Raw genomic sequence first — 23,534 nt, 5'->3', positions numbered from 1 at the left:
TGTATGTATGACTGTTGATCCTTTTTCCAGGGCTACTGACACATGTACTGTTTTTAGAAGATTTGCATGGTGCTTTGTCAGAACTTCCCAGATGATGTTAAAAATATGATTTGAGATTCTGTCTTGCTCAGGGATTTAGTATTTGACTCCCCTATTCCAGAAGTGATCAAAAAGAGTGATGACAGGGGTAAGCTGATCCAGGGAATTTCTAAGATATTTTAGCCCTTCTTTTCCAAACTGTCCAACGGATCGTTTATCTCCTCATCCAATTTTAACAAAAAATTAATAAGTAGTCTCAACAAAATTCAGCTAAACACACTTATAAGAAGAAATGACAAGGGAGTTCCAAAAGAAAACTCTTGAACCTTCGAAAACCAAAGACAACCTAACAAATCTGTAAGACTATTCAAGAGACTTTGTGACCCCCTTCCACACTTTGTTCTTCCAGAAAGTCTAAATCTACATTTTTCTTTGGCAAAGATTGTTTCAGACAAATGCGTTCTGAAAATCATTCATCATTACATACGGTAATGGGAGAAAATTCATCCTTTCCAGGGGTCATTCCTCATCCTCCAAATCAGAGTCTTCTCTTTTGTTTCCACCTGTTCTTCATCACACGCTGTCCCAAGGAGTGAAGGAACTATTTCCTCCTTCTCACATGGGGAAAGATTTTTATTCAAGGATGCTCCTAGTGCCAAACAATGAAAATTCTTGGAGACTAATTCTAGATTTTGCTTTTCGAAACCTGTTTGTGAAAGTGCCCAAATTCAAAATGGTATCACTTCACAACCTGCTACCTCTTCTTTTCTTCCTCTTTCAAGTTTTCTAATAAAACATTTGGTTACCAAGATTCTTGAGAATGGTGTTTCTGTTTGAATATCTGTACTTTTTGACCTGTTTTACAGTATTAAGTTAGAACTGCTGCTCTCTGCGCAGTGTCCCCTAGCAGAGATCTGTATAATCACTGATTAAAATGCTAATATATCTAGTTTGCACACAGATGAGTGTTGCTCATCAAGTTCCTTTTCTTATTGACCAATTCGATACTCACTCCTCCCTATTAGATCAGTAACCATGGATATGCAATTCCCATCTCTCTCTCTCTCTCTCTGTCCAGTCAGGTTGAGATGAGTATTCTGAGACATTGTAGCAATTGTCTCATGTACACTGACAACCCACTTATTCTTAATAAAACAAATAAAGTATGTGAGAGGTGTAAATACACTTTAACACTGGAAGCAAAACTCTCTCATACAACCAAAACTAATCCTATAGGTGATGTCCCTGACAATTGCACCATGCCTACTGCACAGGGTAAATATCCTACAAGTAAAACTACTTATGCTGAGGCACTTACAGCACTTTAATTTTTTTACACTATTCCAAAACCAGATCCAGCAGCTATAGCTTTAGTTGACCCAACAACTATAGCTTTAGTTTATTCCTTCCTGTGCAGTAACTAGTCTAAAGGTGTGGAAGGCATTATAATCTAGCATTGCCAGGGTACTCTCCATGACTTTAAACCATGTCTCCATTACTACACATATGTCTGCACTCTCCAGGGAGAGGAAGGCTTGCAGAGAGTGGAGTTTCTTGTTAAGATTTCTAGCATTTAGCAGTACCACCTTCAGATATTCCTTCATAGGCTCCTGCCTAAAATGCTAAGACTTCCTGCACAGCACAATCAAAAAAAGAGTCCTCAGCCATTATTGTAAAAATTCCGTTAAAATATCACCCAGAGCTACACATAGTAACACTGTATCTAATACCTCTACTGCTAAGCCAGCATGCAGCCAAATTTCCTGGTCATTGATGATTCTATAGTGAGGCACTCCAATGTTCCCCTCACCAGACCAACTAAGGAAAGTCATGGTCAGCTGTCTTTCCCAGGCTAGGATCCATCAAGTCACACAGGCACTTAGGTCATTGAACCACATGTACCGACCGATATGACTCTGTCATAGTCCATGTGGGTACTAATGACCTGAGATATACCTCCCTTGACTATAGGTAGCAAGACATGATCGAGCTCACTCATTATGTGTCTCAGGCAGGTATTAGCCTAGCACTGAGCAACATACTACCTTTTCCAAGGATGATGCCACACTAACAACAGAAAATGATTGATTTTAACAGTTGGCTTCACTTCTAGTATCAATCCAAGGGGGTACAATATTTGATGGTGTGGGAGGACATGGATGACAGACCACGCTGCTTTGCCAGGGATAGTCTGCACTTGCCCCTGTAGGCTTTTGGATATTGCCAAAGAACTTTTCCAACTCTCATAATGCTTTGTTAGGCAATGCCAAACTGATAAACCTCCCCAACTTAACTGAACCTATGAGGGAATATCTGAAGGTGGTACTTCTCAGCACTAGAAGTTTTACGAAGAAACTCCACTCTCAGCAAGCCTTCCTATCCCTGGAGAGTGTAGACATCTGTGTAGTAATGAATACATGGTTTAACATCGAGGAGACTACCTGTCAGTGCAAGATCATAATGCCTTTCTCACCTTTAGATCAGTTACTGCAAAGGAAGGAACTAAAGGTGGAGGAGTCTCAGTCTACATTAAAACCAGCCTCACATACCGACTAGTTAGTCTAGGACCCACTGAAACACATACATACACATACATGTTGAGTTGCACATGTATGTGTTCCAGTGTATGACCCACTGGAACATATACATGTGCAACTCAACATAAACAGGGTCTCGTCCCATTTCCTCGCAACCTGTATGTCCCTTCCCCCCATGCTACCTATCTCAATGCACTAGAGTCCCTCACCATTCAACCCAATATGATATTCATAGGGGATCTCAACCACCCCTCTATAGACTGGGAATCCTACAACATTTCTAATTCACAAGCCCAGCAATTCCTAAACATTGTTAATACCACAATCCTGGAACAGTTGGTCCATTCTCCTACTATTTATATATTTATTTTATTTTATTTATTTATTTACATTTGTTTATCGAGAAATCCAACTGGACACAGACCCTTACTAGGGCTACAAACATCTTTGACCTTGTACTCACAAACATGGGGAGGGGGGTGCTAATGTTCCTCAACCAATGTAATGTCATCACTCATCAGATCTGACAATAATGCAGTATTGCTTGAAATAAAAATTAAATCCTGGGATCCTGCAAAACAAAAAATCTTTAGGAACTATTCCAAGCCCAACCTCTCTCTACTAAGTGACACCTTTGTTTATTTCCAAGCCCCCCAAACCCAGTAAACACCATAATATATGCTGAGTTATTTACAAAATCACTGTACAGCCATACTGATAGCTGTATGGCGTGAGCTGTGCCCACTTGTAGTAAGAATAAGACAAACTCAAAACACACCACAGGGGTTGGGAGGGTGGCCTAATGGTTAAGGTGTTTGCCTTACAAACACAAGGTGCAGGGTTCAAATCTCCCAAGGGATAATTGGCTAGGCTTAAAATAGCTCGCAAGGGCAGTTAGCCTAGTACTAATCTATGAACTTAATCTATGAACCTATGAACAAGCCACGGTCGTGCAATATTGGTCAGTAATACAACAATAGAAAACAAATCTTGGCCAAGCATAGGAGGAACAAAGCCACACATACTAAAAGCACCCCCAACCAATCTAAACAGGCAGATAAGAGGGTTAATTAATATTTCAAAGGCTAAATTTGAAGAAAAAATAGTTTCTCAGGCAAAGGACAACCAAAAATCTTTCTAAAGCTATGTCCATAACCTCAAGGGAAATATGCAACAATGCGCAGAACTTATTGTAAATGGTAGCAGCCACACTGAACCAGAGGCCATTGCTAACTTTTTGGCTAACAGGTTAATCTCAAATTTCTTCCCTACTCGCCTCATAGTCCAGAGGAAATACCTCATACCACAGTCCCTCCAACCATTACTAGGGAAGAGGTCATCAATGCAATTTCCAAAGCCAGAAGCACTGCATTGGTGGGACCTGATAACATCCCAGGATGCTTACACCTCTCTGGTCCACTTCACTCATTTTACAACTGGATCCTACAGTCAGGCTTTGTGCCCAAAGAATGGAAAATGGCTACAGTCATTCCTCTGCATAAAGGTGATCCAAACACTGATCTGGGTAACTACAGGCTCATAAGTCTGACCAGCCTCATGTGTAACTCTGTGGAAAACATCATCATGAACATGATAAATGAGGACACAGATAACCTCTAAATGCTGGATCCATCACAGTTCGGCTTTGATAAAGAAAGATCATGGCATTTAAGTCTGGTGGACTTTTCTGAGAGGGTCTCCAAAGCATTGGATGAAGGCAAGACTGTGCACACAGCTTACCTTGACCTGACCAAAGCTTTTGATAGCTTTGGTGCAGCCGTTGCATTGCTGCCTCACAGCAAGAGGTTCTCTGGTTCAATTCTCGGCTGGGGGTGCCTTCTGTGTGGAGTCTGCATATTCTCCCAACTTTCGTGTGGGTTTCCTCGGGGTGCTCCGGTTTCCTCCCATGTTACAAAGACATGCATCTGGAACATTCCTCCCTGGGCCTCTGCTGAAAATTGGTTTTGTTCCAAGTCAGACTTTCCTGGTAAACAAATGTTAAATAAAATAAAAAATAGAAAATAGAATACACCACTCAGGCATCATAGACAAGCTCACTAATTTAGGAACAGACCCTTTTTCATCCACTGGATAGCCAACTGAATCATTGATAGGACCTAGGAGTTCAAAATAGGTGAGGCCACCTCCACCAAGTAACCAATCATTAGTGGAGTCCCCCTGGGCTCTGTACTGGGTCTGCTACTTTTTCGGCATCTATTTCTGTGAAATGGAAGCAAATGCTGAAGGTTTACGGCTGACTAAGTTTGAAGAAGATTGCAAGCTGGGGATTATCATTGGCTGTTCTGCAGGTGCTAGCATTCTTCAAGAAAGCCTATCTCTAACTAGCAAATGGTACCAGAACCATGATCTTAAACTCAATGCTAAGAAATGTGTAATTGTACTATTTGGGAAGTCAGCTATCCCAGATAATTACCATGTTAATGTGCACCTAAGAGTTGACCTGGTGGTCAGGGATCTGGGTACGCATGGAGACAGTAGTCTTAACTTTGACCACCATGTGGCCACAGTGGTGAGGAAATCCTTTATGGTGCACAACTTATAAGTAAGACATGGAGTCTAGGTCCAAAGAGGTCATTATCCCACTATACTCTGCCCTTATCAGACCAATCCAGTACAATGCTTCTTTCAGTATGTATCTGACCAGGCATATGCAGTAACTAGAGTGACTTCAAAAATTCCTTACAAAAAGAGTACAAGGCATAATAAACGTGCCTTATGCAGAGCACCATAAAGACCTTTCCATCTACTCAGTCTCCTATAGATTGCTGAGGGGTGATTTATGCTTCGCTGACAAGGTATCCACAAACCCCACACTTATGAATCTCCTGCATATTCATAAGTCAAATAGTACCAGAAATGCAAAGTTTAAGGACCTGAATTTTGTCTGTGACTTAAACAAAACATGCTGGAGAGACAGATATGTCTCTCAGAGACTGCCACTTCTATGCATAGGGTTCCCATCCATGTGAAGCTGAGTTTGTCTTTTACCCAATTTAGGCACAAAGTAAACCACTGGATGGGGAATAGGAAATTTACCTGGGGCCTGGCACCCATGTCCCTTATGTACAGAGGTAGCTTATAAATGCCTGGCCCTCAATGTTCTATTTGGATACAGGACATTATAATTCTTATGGGAAAACTTGGCTAAGCTTAGAAAGGTCTCCTGGGTCATTAGTCTAATAAAAATCTATAACACTATAACTGTATGACTAGCTTTAAAGATGCTTATCATGTTATCCCTATTCATCCAGACTTCAGACGTTACATAAGCTTTGTGTATGTCTGAATCATATTATCAGTTGTCTGTCTACCTTTTGTCTTAATCAAGACATTTTACTCTGTGCACCATCTTTTTTCCTGGAATCTCTTCAAGTAGTTACAGATAATACCATGATTATGTGGTCAGCAAACAAGGGGGAGTCAGGTCACTCCCCTACTCTCTTTGCAGACTAGCCACATTAGCTTAGGTTATAGCTTCACAGTACAATATCTCTCTCTACAGGCATCCTACATTCCTTCAGAGCAAAATGATATGGCAGACAAGCTGGCAGATACTCACAAATGAAAACTAGATTGGGGTCTTCCAAGATTTGATCCATTTGTGGAGAGTTCCTCTAGTAGACCTTTTTGCTTCCTCCCTGAACAATCAACTGGCAACATTCTGTTCAAGGATTCCATGGAAGAAGGCCTAGAAAACAGATAACTTTTCTTTTTCTTGGACCGGAATGTTCCAGTTTGCTTTTCTACCCTATCCACTAATATCCAGGGTACTTCTGAAGATTCAAAAGGGTTCCCCAGAACTCATTGCGGTGACTCCTTTCTGGCCCAGGCAGCCATGGTTCTCCCTTCTTTTGGAAATGGACAGGGAAAATTACCACAAGCTTTCATAGACTAGATCTACTCACACAAGAACAGCGGTATTAGATACACCCTGTCATCATTCATCTTCAATTGACTGCCTAGATGAAAGAGTCTTAATTGTTTTTAGACACCTGTTTTTTGAGGACATGCAGCAGGTACTAATGGAGGCAGGAAAGCCTACTACTAGAAAATCATATACTACCAAATAGAACATTTTTAATTTATTTATTTTTAATTTATTTAACATTTGTTTACCGGAAAGTCCAACTGGGACAGATCCCATTTTCCACAGAGGTCCAGGGAGAAATGCTCCATACTCATGTCTTTGGAATGTGGGAAAAAAACGGAACACCCAGAGGAAACTCACATGAATGCTACACCACTGTGGCGTCCATATTTTCTATTTGGTACCAACAACATAACCAGCACCATTCAGGGCTAGTTATTCTCTGGTTTCACAACATTTGTGTGAACTGCTATCCTATGACTTTTCTTATTCCTCTATCAAGATTTATTTCTAAGCCATTTCAGCATGTCCACCCATTGATCCTCCTCTTTCAATGGAGTCTCATTTCAAAATATTCTTGAAAAAGGTTTTGCATAAAAGATTTCCAAGAAAACCAGGTGCCCCTGGGATCTTAATTTTTATGTTAGAGAAACTGGCATTTGCTCCATTTGAATTAGCTTCTCTGGCTGATTTGAGGTTCTTAATATGCAAAACAGATATACTGATTGATCTGACCTCTGCAAGAAGGGTAGAGTTGCAAGCTCTTACAATGAGTCAACTTTATCTCATTTTTCATAGAGACAGGGTTTCTTTGAAAACAAATTGTTCTTTTGTCCTTAAAGTGGTATACAAGTTTACTTTAAGCCAAGTTGTTCATCTATCCATCCATTCATCCATCTATCTACCCACATCCCTTTTTCCCATTTTTGCACACATGGGATTGGGGTGTCACTTCATCAAGGACAGTCATTTAGAGCCAAGGTTCACACCAGTGGGTGGCTACCCCTGCCACTGTTGTTCTTCCATACCATACACTCACATTAACACTAACACCTATGGCCAATTTAGAGTGCTCAGTGCCCCTACTGCATGTTTTTGAAATGTGGAAGGAAACTGGAGTACCTGGAGGAAACCTATGTGAACACAGGGAGGACATGCAGACTCCACACAGTATGCACCCCACCTGAGACTTAAACTGGAAAACCCGTTGTTGTGCGATGACAATGCTATAAGCTGCACCCATGTGCCACCCTACTAAGGTAAACTATCCATCTTCCTGTTTTCTTTCTTGAAGCTAAAAATTAGGGAGAAATGATACTCCATACCTTGGGTGCCCACAGATGACTCAGGTACTCTCTTGATAGAACTAAATCTTTCAGATCTTCTGAGCAATTGTTCATTTCTTGTGAATAAAAAGAAGGGGCAACTTGTGTCAAAATAGACTATTTCCAAATGGTTGTCTAAGTTTATTACCTTTTGTTATACTCACCATAACAAAACTATTCCAGCCAGGGTCAAGGCCCACTATACCAGGGCCTTGACTTCCTGTATGGCTTTTTGGAAAGGGTCGGATTCTAGAAGTATTATAGAAGCTGCTAGTTGGTCCTCTGTACATACTTTTACAAAGCACTATAAGCTTGATTCCTTCTCTAAGGCCCAGATCAAGCTTTACTATGATCATTTTCTAGGGGATCCTGGACTGTTCTCCTTCCACCTCCCAAACATAATTTGTTATGGTAATCTAACACTATAGCTAAAGCTACTGTTGCATTAATCAATATGATGCATACAGTACAGTTAAGTTGAACTGACCACAACAGTAGATGTTTGAATGAACACTGTTGAAGTAGCCATCCCCTCTCTTCATCACCCTTTTTTGGGTGTGTTTTTATGCCAAATGTTGTTTCTGGCATTGCCCTTTCAGGGCTCAGCCTCTCTCTTTCTGCTGACAAGAAAGCTCTAAAGTGCTGGGCGCCAGAACTTGTCTTTTAGTCATCTCAGCTTGAGCTACTTGACAGTTTGGGTGTTTGGAAGGTGCCATGAAGCTTCAGAGCTGGCTGGCTTTTATTTTCTTGGCAGGATATAACCAATATAACTAAAACTACTGCAGTAGTCATCATTCAAACATCTACTCATAGTTAGATCAACTTACTTTCTATTGCTATCTTGTTTCTTTAAATGCTATTTTTCTGGTGCCCTTTTTCTCAGCTTTTAATGCAGCAGGTATATTTTTATTATCCAGTCATTTGAAACAGTCTGTTGCAAGCTGTCCAATAAGTAAAATATGATTTTCCCAGAAGAGATTAAAAGGGAAAAATAAACAAAGCACTATTAGCCTGGTAAACACTGTGTTTGTGTTCCCGCATGTCATCTCCTCTCCCCTGATAAGCATTCCCTCTTTCTTTACCAACCTTCCTAATGCAAATCTTTAAGATGAGGGAGAAAACTGAAGAACCCAGCTAAAAGAAAAAAGTACAAGAACACAGGGAAATATTCTAATTCTATGCAGATTGAACAACACTCCTCGAAACCAGGCCAGGGAACCACATGCTGTGCACATGCTGTGAAAACACTTAGTGATGCACCGCTGTGCCACTAATTTGTCCCCTCTATAAATGAACCTGGCAACTGGTAGAAAACTGTGTTGTTATAGTATGAAAAGAAAATCAAATGAATAAATAAATAAATAAATAAATAAATAAATAAATAAATAAGTGCAGGCATTTATTCTGCTTTTAGAGTTAGAAAAGATCTTCCTCCATTTGCTACTGCTTGACTCTGAGCAACTATTTCTGGGCCACCTCCGAAAAGAGGCAGTTGTGTCTGGTGTTCTCCCCTAGTCAACAAATGTCTGAAATAAAAATAAACAGATCAATAGTAAGACAGATAAATCTTGCGCAGTCGAGTGGCAAAATGTTCAAAAGACATGCTTAGAATGGGCGTGCCTTCGGTGAAGGTTGGGCATCAAGCTGGCACCTCGGCACCCGTAAAAATCTACTGCCAATCATTAGCGGACCGGAGTTCCGCTGTGGCAACCCCTAACCATGAAAAAGCCAAAAGAAGAACAACAATAGCAGAAGGGCAGTGCTGTCCTGTCAGATGTATAATTAGTCTAGATAAGAGCCGCTGCAAATAATTACAAATATTTGACCTATTCATAAGTGTGCAGATCATGTAGAAAGTCAAGGGAGGCACTTACAGTCTTACTGCTTCTCAATCAGAGGAAATCTAAGACACTGGACTAGGACGTAGACTACTGTGAAATACAGCACCAAAAAGGTATGAAGGAGGGAAGCCTGCAGACAGTTGATGAAATCAGTGTGTTTGTGTTTAACAATATCTTTTAATGAGTAACATTTTATCTGAGAGAAATGGCACACAGTCAGCAAACAGAATCTCATCAATATCCTTGTAATCAAACAGAGACATGCACAGGAAAAGCTAGTCCAAGATGCACTGTTGGACATAGAGGAAGAAGTTGTGAAGGGTTAGAGAATTTAATATATTATAATAAATACATTGTAAGGTCTGAGGTAAGGTGTGACATCAGTTAACTCCCAATACACTAGTAACTTTTCAGTTCTGATATCAGAGAATAAGGTAGAAAGATAACTATTTAGCTAGTGAAATTAGACAATCCAGTATCTAACACCACTAAATTAGGTACTGAATAAGGAGTCCCTGTGACGTCTGTGGAACTACCAACAGCCAGCCTCTTTCTTCCAGAACTGCAGACAGAACACTGGGCTCAAGCAAGGAATGAAAACGCTTAGGGTTGTACATTTTGTATGCAGGGGAAATGCAAAGTCCGTGGTGACAGCAGGTGTATAATTTTCTTGGCAGTACCTTTGCTGGTATGTATACAAGGGTTTTATAGATATTTATCGGTTATACCCAAGGATTTTAATGCTGTCCACTCAAGGAATGCTATTATCAATTAATGACTGCATCTTCCATATGTCACATGTTGCAACAGGTAATTTAGTAAACAATGTTACAATTGATTTTACTGTTCTCTGAGTCAAAACAAATATTTGGTTTTAGATTTCAGTTGGCCTGGGCAGTTAATTGTAGTAAATGATTACAGTTGCATTATGTAGTGTTCAAGGTGCTTTTTACTGGGGAATGTTCATACCTTTTTTACTAAATACAGCAGTCCAAAAGGCAAAGCATCTGGGGATAGATATCTATCTTCTTCTTCTTGAAGGGTTCTTGGGAATTCAAGGATTCTTACGAATCCTTCTTCTCCCAATCCCTGACCCAATAAGACACCCGAAGAAACCACAACCATCTTTAACAACTATTTTATTGAATCTATATCCAAAATATTTACCCCGACCCCTCTTCTACTAACACTACAAACTTTGGAAACAACTGGACTACTAACTCCTCTGAACCCACTCCTACTCTCAACTCTTCTAATACTTTTTCCCTCACATCTGTTCCTACTAGCTACATTAAGTCTACTCTCCAAGCTTAAACCCTGTTCCACATCAGCTGACAATATACCTTCCAGTTACCTCCAGTTAGCAGCTGACCCACTCGCTCTCCCTGTTTCCATCCTTATAAACCACTCTGTCTCTGAGTCAAAGGTGCCTCCTATTTGGAAAGAATTCTACACACTACCTATACACAAAGGAGGTAACACCACTGAAATCGCTAACTTTAGACCTATCGATATCTTATCCCCACTTTCAAAAGTCTTGGAAAAATGCATACATAAGCAAGTCATGCAATATTTACTACAGGAAAATCTGCTTACACCTACACAACATGACTTCTGTCCTAAACATAGTACTTCCACTGCCTTTACATCCTTCTTTAACACCATTTCATTAGCTAGAGATAACAACAAACAAGTCTCTTGTCTTTTCATAGACCTTTTAAAAGCCTTTGACACTCTCCCTCACTCTTTACTATTGACTAAACTAACTAACCTTACCTTTTCCACTGCTACTGTTGCCTGGTTTTCCAGCTATCTCACAGATCGACTGCAATCTGTGAGGTGGCTCTCTGCTCTCTCCCCCTTCACTTCCTGTGAAAATGGATGTTCTCAAAGGGTCTATTCTTGTTCCGTTACTCTTCAACATCTTTACCAACCTACTGTAAACTTCCTACCCTCAGTCATCCCTGATAAAATGTGCAGATGACTCCACAGTCATCATCATCACTGATATCCCCTCTGAACTAATCTCTATCACTCAGATGTCCTTCAACTCAGTTGAAACATGGCTGTCTAATAATATGCTCATTCTGAACCCCAAAAAAACAAAACTCCTACTTTTCTTACCTAAGAATGTCAATCACCTGAAACCTGCTTTCTCCATACTTTCCCTCAGTAACACCCTAATCAAAGTCAAATCAAGCACAAAACTCTTGAGTGTAATTATAGATGATCAGCTTAAGTTTGAGTTACATGTTAGTAACTGTATTCAGAAGACCAGGCCTCCTTTACAGAAATAAAACGTTTTTCACTAACAAAGCAAAAGTAACACTTTCTCATGCCTTCCTCTTACCCATCCTACTGTACAGCTCTTAAGTCCTCACAAATCTCAACTCCTCTCTCCTTACTAAACTTGAATCAACCTAAAACAAAGTAGCCCGATTTGCAGCTAATCAAATGTACAAGTCCAATCACTGTCGCTCACTAAAACATCTAAACTGGCTAGCATTGCTTCATCTACATCTGCTCTTTCAACTCCAAATTATTTACTCCAGTCTATACCAGCCTGCCTATTGCCCCAGCTTATCTTCTCTTATCTCTCAATATACTCCCACTAGATCTTTATGCAGCTCAGACCAAGACCTCTTACAGATCTATAAACCCAAGACCAAAATGGGATGCAACCATTACAGCTACCATCCTGCAATGTATTGGAACAAGTTGCCATTCGAAATTAGGTCCCTCAAACAACTTAAACAATTCAAAGCAACTACCAAGGAATTCTTAAACATCCACTGGTCCTGCCACTGCTCTCACCCCTCATAGACTCCCTTACTATTCCCAGCATGTGCTCTATCAGCCTACTACATTTGTGTCTGCTTCACTATCCTCTACTTATTTTAACGTAGCCCTTCCCAGCCTTCTTTTACCTTTCTTCTATCTGGCATCTTTATTCATGTCAGCAACCTATTTTTCTTTCATTATTAAAATGCGCAACTCCCTCCTGTCTCCTATTAAATAAGGACACATGGGAACTGCAATGTGATACCACTACTACTTATGCTTGCATTGGGACTGCAGATGGTATACTATAACTTATGTTCATATTCCTCTATTGTCAAAATTGTATAGCTTTTTTGTGTCATTTTTAAATGTTATTGTTTATTTCTATTGTGTTGATTATGGAGTTTTCCTCCATGAGCCTCCACTGAAAAGGGGCTTGTAAGCCCAGTTGGACAATCCCGGTCAATAAATGTAAAATAAATAAATAAAGATCAATATAACAAAAAAAAATCACAACATTTGGTATGTACCTCACAAGACATCTGCAGCAGCTGGAAATGCCGCAGAAATACCTCACTAAAAGTGTATAAAAAACTCCAGCTATACTCTGTGGCATATTGTCTACTCAGAGGTGATCTCTGCTTAACATACAAGGCCATGTCAAACCCTGAGATGTTGGACATGCTCCATTTAAAGAAATCCCAATCCCTCAGAGCCACATGCTCCAAGGATCTAAACCTTGTCATCACAATGAACAAAACATGCTGGAGGGATAGGTTCCTGACCCAGAGACTCCCCATACTCTGGAATAGACTGCCCATACATGTCAAGCAGACCGCCTCCTTGGCGCTCTTCAAAAGGAACCTTGACGATTGGATGGGAGATAGGAAATTCACCCCGGGGATCACATCAGTCGTCCTGCTAGACAGGGGTCCAGGAAAGTAAATATTGTGGGAAGAACTATCCAGTGAATTGTTATGGCTAGGCTTGTATAGAACCTAGGGCCGATAGCCTAGTACCAACCTATGAACCTATGAATCCACCTGATGTGTTGTTTCCTGTCCAGAGTTTGCCTGGCAGCAACGCCATCTTTATATGAAACCAATGTAAATGTTGTGCATGCTGTGCATGTTGTACATGTTCTGCATGCTGTACATGTGCATGTTGTGCATGCAGTACATGTTGTGCATGTTGTTCATGGGCATGTTGTGCATGTTGTGCATGTTGTTCATGCTGTGCATATTGTGCATGCTGTGCATGTTGTGCATGTTGTGCATGCTGTGCATGTTGTGCATGCCAAGTACTAATGTATTATATTGTAAGGCTTCCTTACATGACATGATATTCCACATTCTCTTCAGTTATTCTCAGTATTATGAGGGTCATACACCACCCTGTTACACTGCTACACATTTATGCTGAGTAATGACTTTAGTTAGTTTTCTAATAATTTCATTATTACTTCATTCTTCAGTTTAATTGTTCAGCCTATCATTTACAGGTATCAGTTCCATCCTTAGTGCAAGTGAAGATGTCTGGTATGGTGGAAAACTTCATTAATACGTCTGTTTGTAGTAGGCAAGGAAGCCCCTAAAGACTTCCACACATAAGGTTCACTTCACCTCGGCTTGAACCATAGCTAAGAAAGTAGGTAAAGTGTGTTAAATGTGTTTAAAAAAACACCGTAGGTAATTTGCACCAAAGTAAAGGAAAACATACCCGGATGAAAAAAAAATAGAGAGTGAAGGAGAGAGAGAGAGAGAGAGAGAGAGAGAGAAAAACAAATCATTCAGAAAGAGATGAATGTCTTGAGAGGAAGAAGACCAGACCACATTCCCCTTGACCTTCTCTGTAGCTGGGGCTACTTTGGTTTCGCTCTGATGTCTTAATTTCTTCATTAGTCCTGCAGTGACCACCCATCTCAGGCACTTCATCTCTATCATCTCGAGCTTCTTCAGCTGCTCAGGTTTCTGTGACATACACAAGCACTGGTAGTGACATTGCCTCTACAAGAAACCGATACATTCCTTACTTTTCAGTGTCTTTGGCATTCTTCTGTCACACACTACCCCTGTCAAATGGCTGCAGTACCTCTGATTCTAGCTATAGCCTTCTCATTTAGCCTTCCCTCCTTCTCAACCACCCTTCACAAATACGTGAACCTATTAAACTGTTCCACTATTTTCCTTTCTATCTCAGTTTTCAGATTCTTCTGATTTCCCCCATTTGTTGGTATGATACCTGTTTTATCTGCACTCAGTTTAATCCCATGTGCCTTCAGATTTGTTTTCCATTCTCCTATCATATGCTGAAATTCATTTTAAGAGTCTACTTGTAGTGAGACATTGCATGCATACAGCAGCTGTGTTGATCTGTCTCCTCCAAACTGTTTACTAATGTAGCCCATCACCAGTGTGAACAGCAGTGGGCTATGAAATGAACCTTGATGCACACCCACTCTCACTAGGAACCACCTCTGTGAGTCCAAACACTGCTCATACTCGTATAATTGAGTACTTGTACAGTTGCAGTCTGTAAAAATGAATGTGCAGAAGAGCAAGCACTCTTTTTCTTTGTTTTTCAGCCTGCCTGCAATTTTCCTTGTGAGATGGTGGTACAGCAAGGTCTAGGAATTTGCCCCTTTCCTGCTGTTGTACAAACTCATATATATATATATATATATATATATATGTATAAAATTAACAAGGGATGCTGGTGGGTACAGGGTGCTTGCCCCCTCACCCTGGCCATTTAGGCTTGCTTTAAAAAGATTGCTCTTTTTGAATTCACTCTTTGGAGCTTTCAGTGTTTGATGATAGTTTCCCTTGTACATAGCCTGTGCTAATTATACCAGTGTTTCCAGGACTTTGAACCACAGGAGGACTGGCCAAATCAGCTTTCTTGTTGGATTGTTTACTCACCTCCATTTTCTGCTCACTGCAGATATCAGGTCAGTTGTGCTGCATCCTAAGCTGAATCCAAACTATTCATCTCCTACCTCTGATTCTCAGTGTATTCATTTAACAATCACCATCTCCAGCAATTTCATACAGTGTGGAATACATCTGATAACTCTTTACTGACAGCAGTTGTGCATGTCCCCTTTATTCTTCTACACTGGTACTAGAATGCTTATTCTTCATTCATCTGGGCATGCCTTTCTCTCCATACTGCTATGAGTAGCCTCTGGAGCCATTTCTCCCCTAACTCACCTAACATCTTGTTCATATCTGCTGTGATTTCATCTGGGCCTCTTGTTTTCCCTAACTTCATTTTCCTTCATGATATAATTAGATCTTCTAGGGTGGGTTCTTCTTCCCCTTCATTGTAGGCTGTACATGGGGTAGCACAGCTAGTCTTCTTCATTCAGAAGCTATTGGAAGTATTCATTCCATCTGCTTTTGATGTCCTGTGGACTATAGAGCTTATTGATGTTGACATCCCTTATGAATGGAGTCTGATGACCACGTTCTTTATCATTCTGTATTTTCCTTGTAGACTGATGAGTTTCTTTTTTTTTTCAAAACAAGTTTATTGTTTTAACATATAAGAGAAATATCATAACAATTTTATACAAATAATTAAAAATAGGTATTATTATAATATTCAACAAAACAACTAAAGTATTTACAAAGACATCCACTACAATCAGATCAATTAATTAAACTAAAATACTGTGCTATTGAAATTAGAATTTTTTTAACAAATTTTGTAAATTATCCCATACAATAAAATGTGATGTTTTTCTAGTTGTTCTCATTCTAATTGTGCTTATTTCCATATGACACATTATATTCATAACATTTTTAAATTCATTGAACGAAGGAGGTGTATCTGAAATCCAATTTCTAGTTATTATTTTCCTAGCCACTGCTAGGATAGACCATAACAAGGGAAGCTTAATCTTTTAACACATTGAGGTACAGGTGTGTTGAATAATATAAGAGACTTAGAAATAATGAAATTATCTGTAAAAAGAGCCTGCAAAATTCATTAATTGACTTCCAGTATTCTTTCAACTTCATACAGTCATAAAACATATGAGCCCAGTCAGCATTAATTTCTACATTACATCTCTTACATAGATTATCTTTATTATTAATTTTATTCATCATCAAAGGTGTATAAAAGATCTATGTAAAAATTTCCATGTATAAAGTCTCCAGACAATGGAAGATGTAGTTCTATAAGCAGATTCCAATATATATTGTTTATCTTGTTGAGTTGGTGGGTCCCCATTAATAGAGGTGAAATAATTCCAGTATGAATCTACATTGTAAAAAGTTTCTTGTCTGATAATTTTATGTATATATGAAAGTTTACCTTTATCAGAAACTTTATGCTGTAAATTTATTATCAAGTAATCAATCAGTTTTGGAATAGATTATTTAACTGTTATAGACATTAGATCTATTCTATCAATGAGATGTTGTCTAAAGATCTGAACCTCTAACCAGCAAGTTTCTCTTAGATCAAATTCTTGTTTTAAGAAATCTAGATTTTTAACTTTATTATCAGATATCAGCTGATACCAGTACTTTAGATTATTATCTATAGCTAAATGAGCTCCTTCAGAAGTAGATGACATAAGCATACCCTGAGTATAAATTATAGGAATACAATAAAATTCCATTCCCTATACTTAGGGTGCATGAATATAAAGTTACGATAACTAATAATAATATTTAATGGGTAACAGACCATATGTTTAGGTGTAATAGGTGAAGTACAAAATTCCTTTAGCAACCACAACATGGAGTTATTTATAATCATATTTGTATGTGTTAAGGAGATTTTCATGAAGTGCATACTAATTAGCTCCCAATAATCTTTCCATTTTGCGACATATGACCGATCTATCAATAAAGTAATAACTTTTATAATAGAAGAGATAATATATAAATTAAAGTCTGGAAAAGAAATACCCCCTTGAGACCAGCTATTAGTATGTTTCTTTAATGCAATCCTAGGTCTATTAGGTGCCCATAAGAAATTTAACATTAGTGTATTCAGTTTCTTGATAGTTATTTTTGTAGGTGAAAGTATTATTGATTGTATTAAGTATAAAATCTTGGGGAATATTATCATTTTAATAATTGTAAGTCTCTCCTCCATAGTAAAAACATATTATTCCAGGTATTAAAAAGATTTTGTATATTAAGAAAACAGGTATTATAGTTATTATATATAATAGATTTAATATCTTTAGATAGTATTATACCTAAATAAGTTATCTGACCTGAGTTGGGTACATATTTAGTAAAATCACTAATGAGAGTATTTTTCGTGTATATATAGGTAGTATTTTAGTTTTTCTTCATTGAATATTAAACCAGAAATACTTTTAAAATTCATCATTTTATCAAATAAAGACTGCATAGAAGAATTAGATCCTGCTGATGTAATTAGAACATCATCTGCAAAAAGTTGAATTTTTGATGTTGTATTTTCTTCTATTTCAAAACCCTCTATGTCAGTACTGTTTCTAATCAAATTAGCCCAAGGCTCCATTACTAAAGTGAATAATAGTGGAGAAAGTGGACATCCTTGCTTTGTACCTTTAAGAATGGGTATTTTTTGTGAAACATATGTTCCTACCTTAATATAAGCCAGCGTTCCTTTGTATAAATGCTCAATTAAATTTACAAATGCATCAGAGAAATTTGTGCATTTCAGTAAGGTAAACAGATAGTCCCAACTTACTGAATCAAATGCTGAACCTATATCAAGACTAATAAGTGTTAAATCTTTCTTTTTCCTATTTGCAAAATCAATTAATGTTAAAGTTCTTCTTATATTATCAAAAGTATTTCTATTTACAATGAAGCCCATCTGATCTATGTCTATGATGCCGGGGATAATTGTCTTCAATCTATCAGCAAAAATACTCATAAACATTTTATAATCAACATTAAGTAATGAGATGGGTCGATATGAAGAACATCTAGTTGGATCTTTATTAGGTTTTAAAATTGGTGAAATAAATGTATATTGCCAAGATGGGGGGGTTGTTAACTCAGTTTGGGCCAGAATAAAAACCTTATGTATTAATGAATATGTAGTTTTAGAAAGGATTTTATATATCTCTGGTATAATACCATCATTACCCAGTGCTTTGTTTGATTTAAGCTTATTTATTTGTGTAATAACTTCTGTATATGAAATACTCTTGTCCAATAGTTTAATCTGTTGTTTATTAAGCTTTTTATTCATGTTTGTGGTTATAAACTCCTTTATTTTATCTTTAGGTTCCATGTTAATGTTGTTATGGTTAATCTTGTGAAAGTGATTTCTAAATTCGTCCAGTATTTCTGGTATACTAGAAACATTCTTCTTTTCCTTAGAGAAAAGATTTCTTTGATATGGTTTTGTTTATTCAATCTTTTGTTTTATTTTTAAGTCTATGTAAGTATTTGGGGCTTATTGAATAAGACAAAACTTGTATTTCTCTAAAGTTATTTTAACTTTATGAGTTAAAATTTCTTTGTATTTCTCATTTAGTTTGTTTATTTCTTCAATAACTTTCTTGTCCATAATATTTTCTTTATTATTATGCTTATAAGAGTCCAGTTTACTTTGAATATCTAACAATTCCTTATCCCAAGATTTCCTTTTGTTATTATACCATCTGATACTTTGTCCATATAGATATGATTTTAAGGCATCCCAAACATAGACAATGGAGACTTCAGGAGTATTATTTATGTCTAGAAAATGTTGTACTTCTGAAAGTATATATTCTTTATAGTCTTTTAGCTGAGTTAAGTATGCTGGTATCCTTTTGATCTGAACATTATGAGTATTTTTTATCATGAATTCAAAAACAATTGAGTTATGATCAGATATAGGACATGAAATGATTTTGGAATTAATTAAATCTGTTACCATCTGGTTAGAAATAAAGACCCTATCTATTTTTGAATAAGTTTTGTATCTGTTAGAAAAAAAGGTGTATGGTAATGATTTTGACTCTATCTGATTATTAAGAATTAGCAAAATCATTTAAATGTTTTGCATTAGATGTAATTCTTCTTTTCTTTATAGTGGTAGTATCACTTTCATGTAGTATACAATTAAAATCACCAGCTAAAATAATATCCCCTATAGAGAATGATATGATCTTATCAATATGATGTTTCACTGTATTAATACCAATTCCAGGTATCCAATATACATTAATTAAAGTGTAAGTCTACCCATTAATTTGTATTGTAACCATACAAAACATTCCTTTGTCATCCTGATAAGACTTAATGGTTTTAGGAATGGGCATACTTTTATTCCATAAAATAGCCACTCCTCTTTTTCTGAGTGTGCTCTGAACTAACCAATACTGTATACTTATTAGTGGCTAGTTTATCAATATCTTTTTTCAAGAGATGGGTTTCTTGCAGGAAGACTAGATTGGCCTTGTGTAGATTAATGTATCTTATTAGGCTTGCCCTTTTACACGGATTATTCAATCCATTAATGTTTAAAGAAATTCCTTTTAAAGATGTCATTTGGCATTTTTAAAACTCAAGAATCTTATGATCGAAATAACAAATAACCAGATAAATAATGTTACATCTCCTCTTTTAGGTGTACCTTTAAATATAGCTGTATTTATTAAATCTCTTATGGGATTTTGTATAGGATTCAATTTTGTTTGTAGTGACAATGGGTGTACAAAATATATTGTGGATGTCAAAAATATATACATATAACAATGAACAAGTGAAAATAATGTAAGGATTAAACCTTGCATCCCGCCTGGAGTTGAAAACTCCAACTTAGAGCAGTATTTACTACTCAAGTTAACCCCCTACCCTAAGCAGCAGTACCTCAGCTACCACCTTATCAATTTAATACTAGTTATATTTAACTGAGGTTAACAGTTTTCAATTCAATTATCTATCAAGACAAAACTACACATTTGGTAAAACAGCATCATATAAACTAAAATAAACTTTTTTTTTTTTTTTTTAAAACTGTTCATACTATTATATAGATCTATGTAATATATAACACTTGTATTCTAATAGCATTCAAATAATCTTAATGTTAGAAATCAAGAGGAGAGAAAATTATGTTCTAACATTCATTTAAATCAAAACTTTGGCTAATATGAATCAGACATTACATGCATTAAGATGCATCTATTTTCTGTCATGTGAATTCTATCAACAGCTTCCAAAAAATCTTGAATTGTTTGTATATGAGCATTTACTTAAACTCATTATTGTCAATAGAGTAAAATATTGTATTCATAAAAATTATTATAAATCATATTGTATAGTTATGCAGATTCTCAGAAACACCTGCGTTATTACCTAAAAAAAAAAAAAAAGCCATCACACACATAAACACAGACACACACACATACATATACACACACACATATACACACACACACACATCCACACACACACACACACACACACACACACACACACACATATACACATACACATATACATACATATACACACACACACATATATATATATATATATATATATATATATATATATATATATATATCTGATCTCACTGAGTTGTGTCTTTGTAGAGCACAATCCTACTTGCTGTCCCTAGAATAAATCTGTCTGCTTTATACAAAATAATGCACAGCAAACACATATTAGTAACCAGATTTTACAATCATGCTAACCTACTGCTTTAAAACATATCACATGACATTTCTTCCAGAATAGAGTTATAAGATTATTTATGCTTGTCAATCAGATGAATTAAATGAGTTATAGTAAAGTATATGTTTGGGACACAAGTTTTTAACCCAGATTATTATGCTACTGTTAAGTAGATTTTCAAAAACATTTAAATAAATGTTTCATTTTCTATGCCTTCTAAAATAAGATATTTACTTGCTACAAGAAACTGCATCATCTAAACTCATCATAACTGACATATTTTATGAATAGAGTATTTTTCCTGAATCTGTGGTGTGTCAGTGTGATAACCTTGTCAATGTTTATACTAACTGCTTTCAGTTTCTCTGTGAAAATTCTGTGAGTGAAGCTTCTGAGGAAACTCATGGACACTATGCATGAGACAGCCCACATCCCAGATTGTCTCCCTTAACATTTTGGTGGGAAACTTATTAAAACTTGTGGCAAACATTCATTTTGTCAATAGAGTAAAATATTGTATTCATAGAAATTATTATAAATCATATTAGATAGTTATGCAGATTCTCAGAAAAAAAAGCCATCACACTCACACACACACACACACACACACACACACACACACACACACACACACACACACACACACACACACACACACACACACACACACACACACATATATATATATCTGATCTCACTGAGTTGTGCCTTTGTAGAGCACTGTCCTACTTGCTGTCCCTAGAATAAATCTGTCTGCTTTATACAAAATAATGCACAGCAAACACATATTGGTAACCAGATTTTACAATCATGCTAACCTACTGCTTTAAAATATATCACATGACATTTCTTCCAGAATAGAGTTATAAGATTATTTATGTTTGTCAATCAGATGAATTAAATGAGTTATAGTAAAGTATATGTTTGGAACACAAATTTTTAACACAGATTATTATGCTGCTGTTAAGTAGATTTTCAAAAACATTTAAATAAATGTTTCATTTTTATGCCTTCTAAAATAAGACATTTACTTACTACAAGAAACTACATCATTTAAACTCATTATAACTGACATATTTTATGAACAGAGTATTTTTCCTGAATCTGTGGTGTGTCAGTGTGATAACCTTGTCAATGTTTATACTAACTGCTTTCAGTTTCTCTGTGAGAATTCTGTGATTTGAAGATTCTGAGGTAACTCAAGGACATTGTGCATAAGACAGCCCACATCCCAGATTGTCTCTCTTAACATTTTGGCGGAAACTTATTAAAAACTAGTGACAAACATTCATTTAGCAGTGTAAATGCATCTAAACATGACAGAACCTCCACAATGTATTCCACAGATCATCACAGCCTCTATGCAAGTGAAATTAAACTCAAAATTACCAACAAGTAATAAAACTCAGCATTCTTCTCCCAACTCAATTTTCATACAAATCCTATTATTCACTGTGCCCACACAGTCAAAAGCATTTCTATATATTAATAAAGAAAAGAAAAGAGAGTAGAAAATAAAAGGGAGTGAGGCAGAAATAAAAAATGTAAGAGAAAGCTGTAAGAAGTATATACAATGGAATGTTATTTACTGTTTATATTAATAGAGTTAAAAATAAAACATATTATTTACTCTTATTTAGTTCTGATTATTATTAGTTAAAGCATGACAGATTATTTACAAACAAGCATAAGCAGTATAATCAAGAAAGTATAATTAGAAATAGCATTTGAAGAACTTATAAACTTTTACAAGAAATAAATATGCTATTATTCTATTAATGATATTTTCATTACTGTTCTCTCCTGCCCTCCCCACCCTTTACCCACTACATAATCTAAATGGAATTTCATTTTTTAAGCAAAGAAAATACTAAAAGAAGAAGGAAAAAAAGAGGTAACGATAAAAAAATGTACCAAATTACTAACCTTACTTTTTCAGAAAGAAAAACAAATCGAGTCACAGCCTGCCATTAAATCCTCAGGCATTTTGACTGGTTATGAAACAAAACATTTCTTTGCACATAGAGACTAACTTTGATTAAATCTTTTCCAAAATATTTGTGGCTTTCTGGAAATGCAGGAACTATATTCAAAAAGATTAATAATGAACTAAAATGATGAGAGAAAAAAAACATATAACAAATCATTTGTTTTTAGTCTCTTCTTCTTCTCTGAAGTCTTCCAGGAAGCTTCAGTTGCCAATCTCTTTAATGAAGAACTAGCCCATTCCATTTCTTCTATTTTATCCAAAATCCTTTTTTCTTTGACAAACAGTAAAGCAGAGTCTAAATCATCAAGACCTTAGGACCATCAGGAAGGAAGATTTTAAGCTTGGCAGGAAACAGAAGGTATGTTTTAAACTCTGCTTTTTAAGCTCCCTTATTAGTGGCAGAAAAACTTTTCTTTTAGCAATTACCATGGAAGAATAGTCATTGTCAAAACGCACAGTTGTCTCATTAAACTTAACAGGAGCTTTAGCCCAAGCAGAT

At 36.7% G+C, this 23,534-nt stretch overlaps 1 protein-coding gene across 3 annotated transcripts in view; it reads left to right on the top strand.

The window, feature by feature from the left end:
* Positions 1–23,534, top strand: part of LOXHD1 (lipoxygenase homology PLAT domains 1) — a 2,432,812-nt gene that overhangs the window by 1,560,937 nt on the left and 848,341 nt on the right. The gene's annotated exons all lie outside the window — the stretch shown is intronic.

The sequence above is a fragment of the Protopterus annectens genome, chromosome 1.part1 (genome assembly GCF_019279795.1).
Source record: "Protopterus annectens isolate FY-2018-M chromosome 1.part1, PAN1.0, whole genome shotgun sequence".
NCBI classification, from domain to species: Eukaryota; Metazoa; Chordata; order Ceratodontiformes; family Protopteridae; genus Protopterus; species Protopterus annectens.
Note: the sequence above shows the minus strand (reverse complement) of the source record. Positions and strands in the feature narration are given on the sequence as shown.